We start from the raw sequence: 10357 nt of genomic DNA, 5'->3' as shown, positions 1-10357 counted from the left end.
TGATTGGAACCAGGGTTTGGTTCAGCCCATTGTATTTCACTTGGCACAGGTTCCATCAGAGTCAAGGTTGACTCTGCTCCTACCAATTTGATCAAAAAAGGCTCTGTTTTGACTCACCTTTCATCACTTATGCACCACCAGGTCCCCAGCTCAAACTGGAACTGTGATAATGTACGGAACCCTCTTTCATGCGCGCACACACCCAGAAAGTCAAGGCAGTGGGAAGGACAACTCCAACCTCCGAGAAGTCAGGGCAGTAGGAAGGACACACTCACACATGCACGAAGTCAAGGCAGTGAGAAGGAGAAGACTCTGCTAACTAATTAATTCCTTTCTAGTATCTGTCTACCATCCAGCAGACATCATGTACTTATGTAACCCAATGGTGAGTTTGTTTTCCAGGTTCCCTGCTGTGCCCAGTCCACAGAGGATACACATTTGTTACAGTCCCAGCTACAGAGTCTTCGCTCTTTAGCTGAAGTGGTAGCAGCAGGTCCCCTGTTGAATCCCTGGTGTGCTGGCCAATATGGAAGCCATCACCCCTACATGGACATTTCCAAATCTCCCTTTATCAACACAAATGCTAAACACATTTTGCAATTAGCCAAAAAAAAAAAATTCTGTCCAACGCTATAGAAGCCTGATATATTTCCAGCCCTTTCTTTCCTCCATTGAATATCTCTGATCAACTCATAAACAAAGATCCTGTCCCAACTTATCTCTACCCCCTCCTGCGTATGCATTCTGATACAGTCTTTACTTTCAGGATCACATGCCATTTCTCAGTTGCCACAATATTTCCCTAGCTGTTTATTTTGTGAGCCTAGCAAAAATAAAATAAAACAAAAGGAGTGAAAAAGGTATTGCATCTGTGCAACATGCAATGTCCAAAAGATTCCTAACTCAATCAAATTAAAACCAGATCTCACTGGAATACTCAAAGGCACTTCCCTTCAAAGAAGACTAACCCCAAACCATAGTCTAACTTTCTGCCTCCCAAGTCTCATGGCTGTAGAGTTGTTCTAAACAAGATTGCAAAGATTTTTTCTTAACAGGAAAATTATTTTATTTTTTTGCCCGCCTCATATTAAGAATTTGTCTGAAACATTTTGGCCCAAACTTTAAAAAAATAAAATTAAGTAAAGCCTTTACGCAAGTAAACAAGTGTGAATATCTCACTTTGAAAGGCAAAAGCTTTAGAAATTTATGAATGACTGAAAATAGGGAATTAAAATGGAACCAGTATGCACACAGCTGCCACTCTTGCTGTACTATCCATAGAGAGGATGGAGATAACTATCCTTTAACACCAGTGTAGAGAACTTCTCTCTTCCATTGTTAGATTTCTAATAATATTTCCCTGACTTTGTCACTTTGCTTTAATATGCACTGTCTTAAACTGAGACAGATTGTATAGAGTATTTTTTTAAAGTCACTCAGGCCCTGATTCAGGAAAGCACGTAATTTCATATGCTTAATTTTAAGATTGGCTTAGGCTCCATTGACATCAAGTTAAACATGAGGTTAAGTGCTTTCTTGAATCAAGGCCTCATCTCCAGTGTTTTAATTTTTTAATAACAACTACATTCAGTTTGCCATATGAAATAAGTAGTGGAGTCTATCTGGATTTAAGAACTTACTTGGAGTCTACTTAATTGGGGCAAGTTAGGGATAGCCGATGATGGTAATGCAACTAATCTGCAGCAATATAAAGGAAAGTGTGGGACACCGGGCTCTTATTGACAGCAAAAGCTTTTATTTGCTATTGCTAATGTTGTTGGCAAACCTTTCTGGAGTACTTTGCTAAAACTGGATTTTCATAGGGCAGGGTCATGTATTATTTATGGTGTTTGCATTTGATGATAACCTAGAGGTTGGTTATTTAAGCAACCGAAGGATAACAGCGTTAAAAAAAAGTTATTGTGAAGAAGCTAAAAAAACTGAACGAAAGGGGGAAAAAATCTGTATCAAACAAAGTCACGAATAATTAGAAATCTGGGGACCTCAATGGTTTCCACAGGAAACTTATGAAAATACATCATCTGCTTTTATTTTTGTTCTGGATAAAAAGTGCAAGTCCCTAAAAAATACAGCAAATAAACAAATAACAGTTTTTAAAATAAGCCACGTGAGCGTTTCATGGAAATGCTGCCTTTCGCAAAGGCTTGTCCAACCACAGCCTAAATAATTCAAAGCATTGTCATTAGGCAGCAGCAAAGTCCTTGTTCTAAAAAGGCACTTGCCTTATCACTCTCCAGCAGATGCTTCAGCCAACCATTGGATATTGAAAACATAAATAATGAAACAAAATTTGGAGACAATAGTATCTGGGCTGGGGACAAAATACTCACGGATATTGTCAGTCTCTGAGTAACCAAGCAGCAAAAGCCCCAGTGACAACAATAGCAAGGAAAAGAATAGAGACAAGTGAGGAGGCCTGAATCTGAATAAGGCCTAGAGCTGCACATGCTGCTGTTACCGTAGAAACTAACCTCTCCCCTGAAGAGGTTTGCTGGGGCATTGTTTGTGGGACACAAGATGTGTCATACACCAGATGGTCGTGTGCTGTATAACTCAGTTATCTGAGAGGACAGAGTAAAGGAATGTGCACTACAGATCACTTCAGAAGGCAGAGCAGGGCACCATCTGTTCTTTCAGACTGAAGGCACTTCCTCCCCCCCTCCAAGAAAGGGGGGAGACCAAATTTAAAATGATTCACTATTCAGAAAAAAAAAATTCCTGATACAGTCACCATATTTGACTTTCATTTAGCTAATTTTATCCTTGGGTTTTATGTCAGGTGAATTGCATTTTTACGCATGGGAGAGCAGCAATTATTTCTCTCTCAGGAGTCTATCATTTATAAATAAAACCCTCTGGAGACCTCATCACTCCTTTACTATCTGAAGCCCTCAAAACAATTTTAGCCATATGTTCTTTAAAGTCTCTCTCCTCCTCTCTTTAGTTATGTACCAATGTTTATACAACATGCGGGCTTGGGGTCAGGGGGGGAATTCTTCCTTTCCAGGAATTGTTCTATATTTCAGCCAGGAGCAGGCAGGGTGGGGGAGGGAGGAGGCACACAAAAAAATCAGAATCGTAGTTTGGGTGACTGATGGAGGAAGGAAATTTTAATTAGAGTTTGTGTAATACCAAGCAGCGATGATTAACATGTCCGGTAGGTAAGGTGCAAATAGGCGTGGGCAGAGGAATAATCCCACATGGGCCTGCTCCAAAGCCCACTGAAGCCAAGGGAAAGAATCACTGACTTCAATGGGCTAAGGATCAGGCCCCTGTGAACTCATGGGAGTGGGGAAACCTGAAGGAAAATTAAGATTCAGTACTTAAAATGTGCTTTAATGTTACAGTAAGGCTGAGAGCTTCAGTGCAAAGAAGTCAGGTCAGTGGAAAGTTGTAGGAAACCTGAATTTGGCTCCATATTCACATAATACGGGGCATTTTTGCCCTCTGTGGGAGTTAGTCACACACAAGTCATGCTAGAATGAAATTTAGCTCTCAGTGTTTTGTAATACTCTTAAAAATCCTATGCAGCAGATCCTGCTCTCTTCTCTGTGGGCCAGATTCTGTGTTCTTCTGGTTCTGTGTTGAGTGGAGGAAGAGGGCAGGGAAAAGGGACTTAAAACCACCTTTCTTCCTCCCAGTTCCGACCCCAGTCCCTGGGCTGCTGTAAATTACACCATTTAACAAAGTCCTCCAGAGCTGTTGTGCCAGTTGTAGTGCAGTTCTGAAGATGAGGTCGCAACCACAGAGAGGATCCTGTGGAATCCTGGAAGGAGAGGATCCCTTTTCCTCAGTCCCCAAAGGGATCCCCAGCACACAGCTTCGCCAAGCTATGATTGTGCTGGTGGGTAGGACCTTTAACTTACAAAAAGTGAATTATATTTTCTCCTTGACATTCTCTGCCTTAAGGCTGCAATAACTTACATTTTAGGTGTTTCTGGTGGGTGTATCTAATCTAATCTATCTAGCTATATCTCGAATAAAATGCCTGCTGGATATATATAAAAGCAACCCATCCATAAACCGCCCTCCCCCCAAATATGGAAAAAATTGGGAGAATAAAATGCCTGCTGGATTGCACATTGAAATAACAGACACACATTTGAAACCACTGAAATAAATGTGTTTAAAATCTTTGAAATAATGGTTGCAGGTGCACACAGGCTGGGGCAGTTATGAGTCTGGAGCTGCATGCAGGCCCTTATGGAAGGACTTCTGGGTTTGAATAAATGTACATTCGGTTGATTTGGATTTTAAAAGACAGCAACTATGATTAATAATCCAGCAGAATATAATCAGGGCTCAGGAGAGAAAAATGCAGCTTCCTACATCTGGATAACTGCCACATGTCCTCTCCCTGGACACTGCCTGAGCAGCTCGGTTGTGTACACTTGAGATCTCCAGGGGTGGAAGAGGAAGGAATCCATAGCTAGCCTCAAGACTACAGTAGTGTCTATAAAACTTCCTACTCCTCTCACTCTGAACAGGGAAAGAGCCACTGGATCCACACAGAAGTGGATCCATTGGTCATACCCACATGCTTCTTCTGGGCTGTCCCCATATCCCGGCTGCATGGTAGTGAGCAGGGAAGCCTGACAGAGGTAGGTCTCATGGTGGACAAGGGATGTACAACTCCTATATTCTGTTTCCTCCTGAACTGCTTGATCACACTGGCTCCATTGCAGGCAAAGCCTCTGGGGACAGGGTTTGCTCCTCATGGCATGCTTGTTTAATTACCAACGAGGAATGTACTGTGCATGACAAAATGGATCTGAACATCAAGATTCACTGAAATCAATTGGAGTCTTTCCAATGGGCTTTTGATACCCTTGTGATACCAAGCCCAATATGTGCTAGTGGCCCAAAACGTCTTTATTTCTCAGCTATATTTTTTTAAACAAATGCTCCTCATGGAGGACTATGCACATGTGAAGTTTTAAAACACAACCATTCTTGTGTTATTCAAGCATCAAAAACAACAACAAAAATAGTGTGAACAATTTTTAAATCATGGAAGTCTCCTCTTGCATGCCCCAAACTCAGTAGATTAAAAAAAATAAATAAATCTGGATGTATTTTTACCAAACATCAAAAAACAAAAGCACCTTTGGTCTGAGAACATGAGCCTGAAAAACTGCAGCCCCAAAGGAAATGTACTAAGAACATTCCAAGCACTTGAAAGTCAGATTTACTATGGAAAGACCATCTCATCCCTACCTATAATATTCCCTACAGAAGTGAGATATCTCAGTTTAGGAAAACGGTAAAGTTCATGCTTAAACCATCTGTGTTCAGCAAAGCACTTATGCATGTGCTTAACTTCAACTCGAAAGGCCTAGTTCACCGCAAGTTTCATGTGCTGCTAATGCTTGAAAGTTGTGGAACTGACCTCAATACTGCAGTAGTATCAACTCATGATTTCTACTAACTTCTTTTTCACTAACCACTAACTTACAATAATTAATATCCTCAACCTCTGCTTTGCTTATGTCTTGGAAATGTGGGCATTTCAGTATCTAAAATTTCTATATACTCACTATCGGCCAAATCCTGGACCCTGGATACACAGGCTGGCTGGGTTGCATGCTGGGGATCTCCACAGGAGCTAAAGGGGGAAGAGCCCTCTTTTTAGGTTGTAGAGAGATAGAGGAGACACTGCATGGTTGCAACTGCCCCTGTGGCATTCTGCTGCTCCTTTCCATGAGAGTGATTGACCCTGAAGTTCTGTAGGTAGTGAAAAATGCCTGAGATTTATCTACCCGGTAGTTTCTACCAGTTACCACTACATGATTTATCTACACTGCAGCTTCCATCAACTACCGCAATACTACAGCCACGCTACACTACCTATCTCCACTACAGTTATACCTGCTACCATTACGTCGCAGCCACATTACGCTGCCTATCTACACTACCGCTTCCATTAGCTACCACTGGTGGAGAATTACAGCTACGAGGTTTACAGCTACAGCAGAGGTGGCCTAGGTGTGTACTTCAGAGCTGCTGCTGTCTGCTCTACTTTGTGCTCCATCTAATGCCCGTGAAGCTTCCATATTCCTGAGGGCAGGGGAGCATCCTGCACAATTATTTGATTTCCATGCACGCTTTTATGCATGTGCCATTTCTATGCATGGCTGCTGTGCTCACCTGGACCCATACAGCTTGGCAAGTCTTCATCCAGCTATTTATGATTACTGTACACATATGTAGGTTAAGCATTTCCTTCTACTTATATACTATGCATTACACTACTCAGATAAGCCAGAACGAGAAGGAATATTTTGAATTAACACTTAAAAAAGTCACCATGGGGAAACAACATCTATGAGGTGATAAAAAAAAAAAAAAGAGAGAAATGGGATGAAATCATCATTTACTGTAGTGCCAGTCATAGACCAGGACACAGGCACCCACTTTCCATTGTGCAAGGGGGTGCTCAACCCCTGGCTCTGCCGCAGACCCCACCCCCACTCCACCCTTCCCCCAAGGCCCACCCCCACGCTGCCTCTTCCCGCTCCCACCCCTTTCCTGCCCAGTTCTGCCCCCTTCCCCGAGCGCACTGCATCCTCGCTCCTTCCCCCCTACCACAGCCTCCTGCACACTGCGAAACAGCTGATTGCGGCGGGAGGGAGGGGGGGAAGCACTGAATGGCGGGGCTCGTCAGCAGGCAGGAAGTGCTGGAGGGAGGGGGAGGTGCCTATAGAGGGCCTGCCGGTGGGTACTCAGCACCCACCATTTTTTCCCTGCAGGTGCTGCAGCCCCAGAGCACCCACAGAGCTGGCACCTATGGACCAGGACTTCGTTGTGCTGCTGCATAGGCACAGAACAAAAAGAGGGCCCTTGCCCCACAGGGTTTGCAGTCTAAGTATAGGACATGAGACAACAGAAGGATACAGACAGACAGGGAGTACAAGAAAACAATTGGTCAGCATGATGGGCAGTGGTCTCTGCACACCAGCAACCTAACTGCTGTCAAGTTTTTTGTAGGCATCACAGGAGAGTTTTAAGGAGGGCAATGGTTGGATGTGTAGCATAAGGGCAACAAGAAAAAACTGGGTCACACTTTCTATGGAGAATACATTTATAGATATCATTTATTAAACTTTTAGAAACTAACAGATTTCTTAATAAACAGCTAATCTATAGTAATTGATGGTAGAATCCTACAAATTGCTCTTAATCATGGTTTATAACCATCTATAGAACATTCTACTCAGGTGCTTAGGGACAACTATAACACTGCTCATGTCTATAGTATGTTTAAATCATCTATTTCTTATTTAGTAACTCTTTCTAAATCATTTATCCATGTACCCTTAATATAAATAGGCTTAGCAGAATTCAATTTTTACTTTCGTATAATTTTGATAGATACTGTTGATGTTTATATGTCAGCACTTTTTGTTATCAATTAAAATGTTCACAACTGTGTAAAATTATGGATTTTAAGCTTTTTTGATTTTTATTTATTTAAATGTTCAGTTATGGGAAATTGTGAAGAAATTGTGGGGGAAAGAGTAAGAATAATTATTAAATGACAGTAAATGTTGAGATTCAAAAAGTTTAAGCATTATAACTGTTAAAACAAAATTGTCAACATCACATGTCAAAATATATAAAGAAAATATCCTCATATCAAACTCTAATAAGTTCTCAAGCAGCATTTTGCTTACTTTGCCTATCTGTCAATTTCAGTGATCACTGATGGAAATATTTTGTCGGTTTGCATGTGTATGGTGAAATTTACTCACATTTACCAATAAAAATATATTTTCAAGCCTAAATGTAAAGTGGAACTAAACTGAATGGCTTTTCCCCCCCAGCAACGTCTTTGTAACACTATCCACAAGATGGTCAGTGTCCAACTCCCCTCCCAAATGAAAACAACGTGCAGAGGAGTTGTTAAGTTGGTTTGAATAGAATAGTTAATAATAATAAAACTTGTTCCATTATAATTAATAAAATGGACAAATAACATCCAGGGGAATGATAGAGAGTTTGTTTTCAGAGCAAAACCCAAAAGATAGATGTCAACATTTCTGGTTCTGGAAGCTAGACCAAGGAAATGAATGTACAAAAAAACCCTGCTGAATAGCAGAAGCTTTTAGAGCTGCCACATATTGACATGATAAGCTATTAGGAATAGAAAACATCTACAAAATATTTCAGCACAAGTGGCTTTTAAAAAAACTAGGCAAAACGTGGAAACAATAGACCATTAGTTATATTTATGCATATGATAAATTATGGCAAGGAAATTACTAAAGACTCTTATTATTCACCCCTAAAAGATTTGCTGCTCTCTGTCCCAAGCAAAGCCTGTGGAAGATTGCAGATCCTACTTCTGCACCTGGCCAAGTGATTTACCAGAAACTTGACAGGGTCGTGGAAGCTTTATTTTCTTTGTTCCATGGGTGCCTGCCATGGAGAGCCAAGGCTGGATTAACTGATTCTAAATCCCTGGGCAGTTTGCCAGAGCAATGCTTACGCTGAAGAAAATGGAACTTCCCGGAATGATTTCAGGACCAGCTCTATGTATTCGTTCTTCCTACGTTCAAAAATCATGGGAAGAGAGTATAATGCCTCATGTCAAGCTGATAAGCTTTTTCCCCATAGGGTTTGCCAGTGTGAGAGTTATGTGAGCATTCTGCCTACCTTGGACAATGCTTTTTCTTTGGGACAATTCTTCTTCTCTGGCAGCACTCCATCACTAGTAATGTAGGTGTCTTCACACTGAAGAACGTACTGTATTAGGATAATGTGCATGGACAAGTGTAACATGCCTATCCAGTGCCTCCATTTTCTTTCTTGCTAGCATAGCCATTTTGATTTGGGAACTCCTAGCACTGCCATGTCCACTTTTAGCACACTGTCATTCATAGTGCTCCAAGCTGGGTTAAACCTTGTTGTCGGTTGAGTGAAACCTTGTTAAAACTGGTGTGTGAACAGACCTTTCACTTAAGATAGTTGTAAGAGACAGTTGAGGGTCACAGCTAAAAAAAGGCATAATAGAGTCTGCCCAGAAACTAGCACCATATAGGCAGGGGGTTCCACTGGGTATTGTTTGCCCAGGTGGGCAGGGATGTCTATGGGTGTAGAAAAGTCTAGTGGGGGAGGGCAGACTACAAACAGAGAGACTGAGGGAGAGCAAGAAAGCTAAGCAGGAGCTTGTAATCATAGGCTGACCTTGGGAGAAGCCTAAAGAGAGCTTTTGGCTAAAGAAGCTTGGGGCTGTAAGCAAAGCAGCTATCCTGATTTTGGAATCTCTTGCATTTGGAGAATCAGGATGTCATACATTCCTTGTAAATAAACAAGATTGCAACAAAGAAAATGCCAGATTCCACCATAAATTTCTACTCCCAACTGGAACATCCCTAGGGCCCTGGACTGTGCCTAGCCACTTGTGTCAAAAACGGGTAAGAATCACCATACTGGATCAGACCTATCGGCCATCTAGATGACACACAGTCTGAACACAGGACTGGGAGCCAAATACAGTAACTCCTCACTTAAAGTCGTCCTGGTTAACATTGTTTCGTTATTAGGTTGCTGATCTATTAGAGAACATACTTGTTTAAAGTTGTGCAATGTTCCGTTATGAGGTTGTTTGGCTTGCCCCGCTCCATCTGCCCACCCGGCGCTCCTGCCAGGGAGCGGGGTCAGGGCATGGGGGCTTGCCCTGCTCCTCTCGCCTGGCATTTCAGCCAGGGAGCAGGCAAACCCCCAGCCCCGCTCCCCAGCAGGAGCGCCGGGCGGGCGAGCATGGTAAGACTTTGCCCCAACTTTGCTATGCCCCTGCCTCAACCAAGCTTCACAATCATCATTGGTGAGTATAGTATTAAATTGTTTGTTTAACATTATTTAGAACTTATACTGTATATGTACATAATGTCTTTTGTCTGGCAAAAACAAATTTTTTTTTTTTTGGAACCTATCCCCTCCCCTATTTACATTAATTCTTATGGGGAAATTGGATTAGCTTCACATCGTTTCACTTAAAGTAGCATTTTTCAGGAACATAACTACAATGTTAAATGAGGAGTTACTGTACTTATGAGTTCACATCTCTCTGTTGCCTTGGGGAAGTCATGTAGGGCCAGATCCAATTTCAATTAAATCTATGGAAAGATACTTATCGTCATAGGCATAGGCCCTGACTCAGTGGGTGCTCCAGCCCTGGAGCACCCATGGAGAAAAATTAGTGGGTGCTTAGCACTCACTGGCAACCAAACTCCCCTTCCTCCCCCCCACTTCTGTCTGCTGCTGACCCCTGCTGATCAACTCCTCCCTCTCCCTCCCAGTGACTCCTGCATGCTGTGGAACAGCTGTTCAGTGG

The sequence above is a fragment of the Dermochelys coriacea genome, chromosome 6 (assembly GCF_009764565.3).
Source record: "Dermochelys coriacea isolate rDerCor1 chromosome 6, rDerCor1.pri.v4, whole genome shotgun sequence".
In the NCBI taxonomy this organism is placed as follows: domain Eukaryota; kingdom Metazoa; phylum Chordata; order Testudines; family Dermochelyidae; genus Dermochelys; species Dermochelys coriacea.
Note: the sequence above shows the minus strand (reverse complement) of the source record.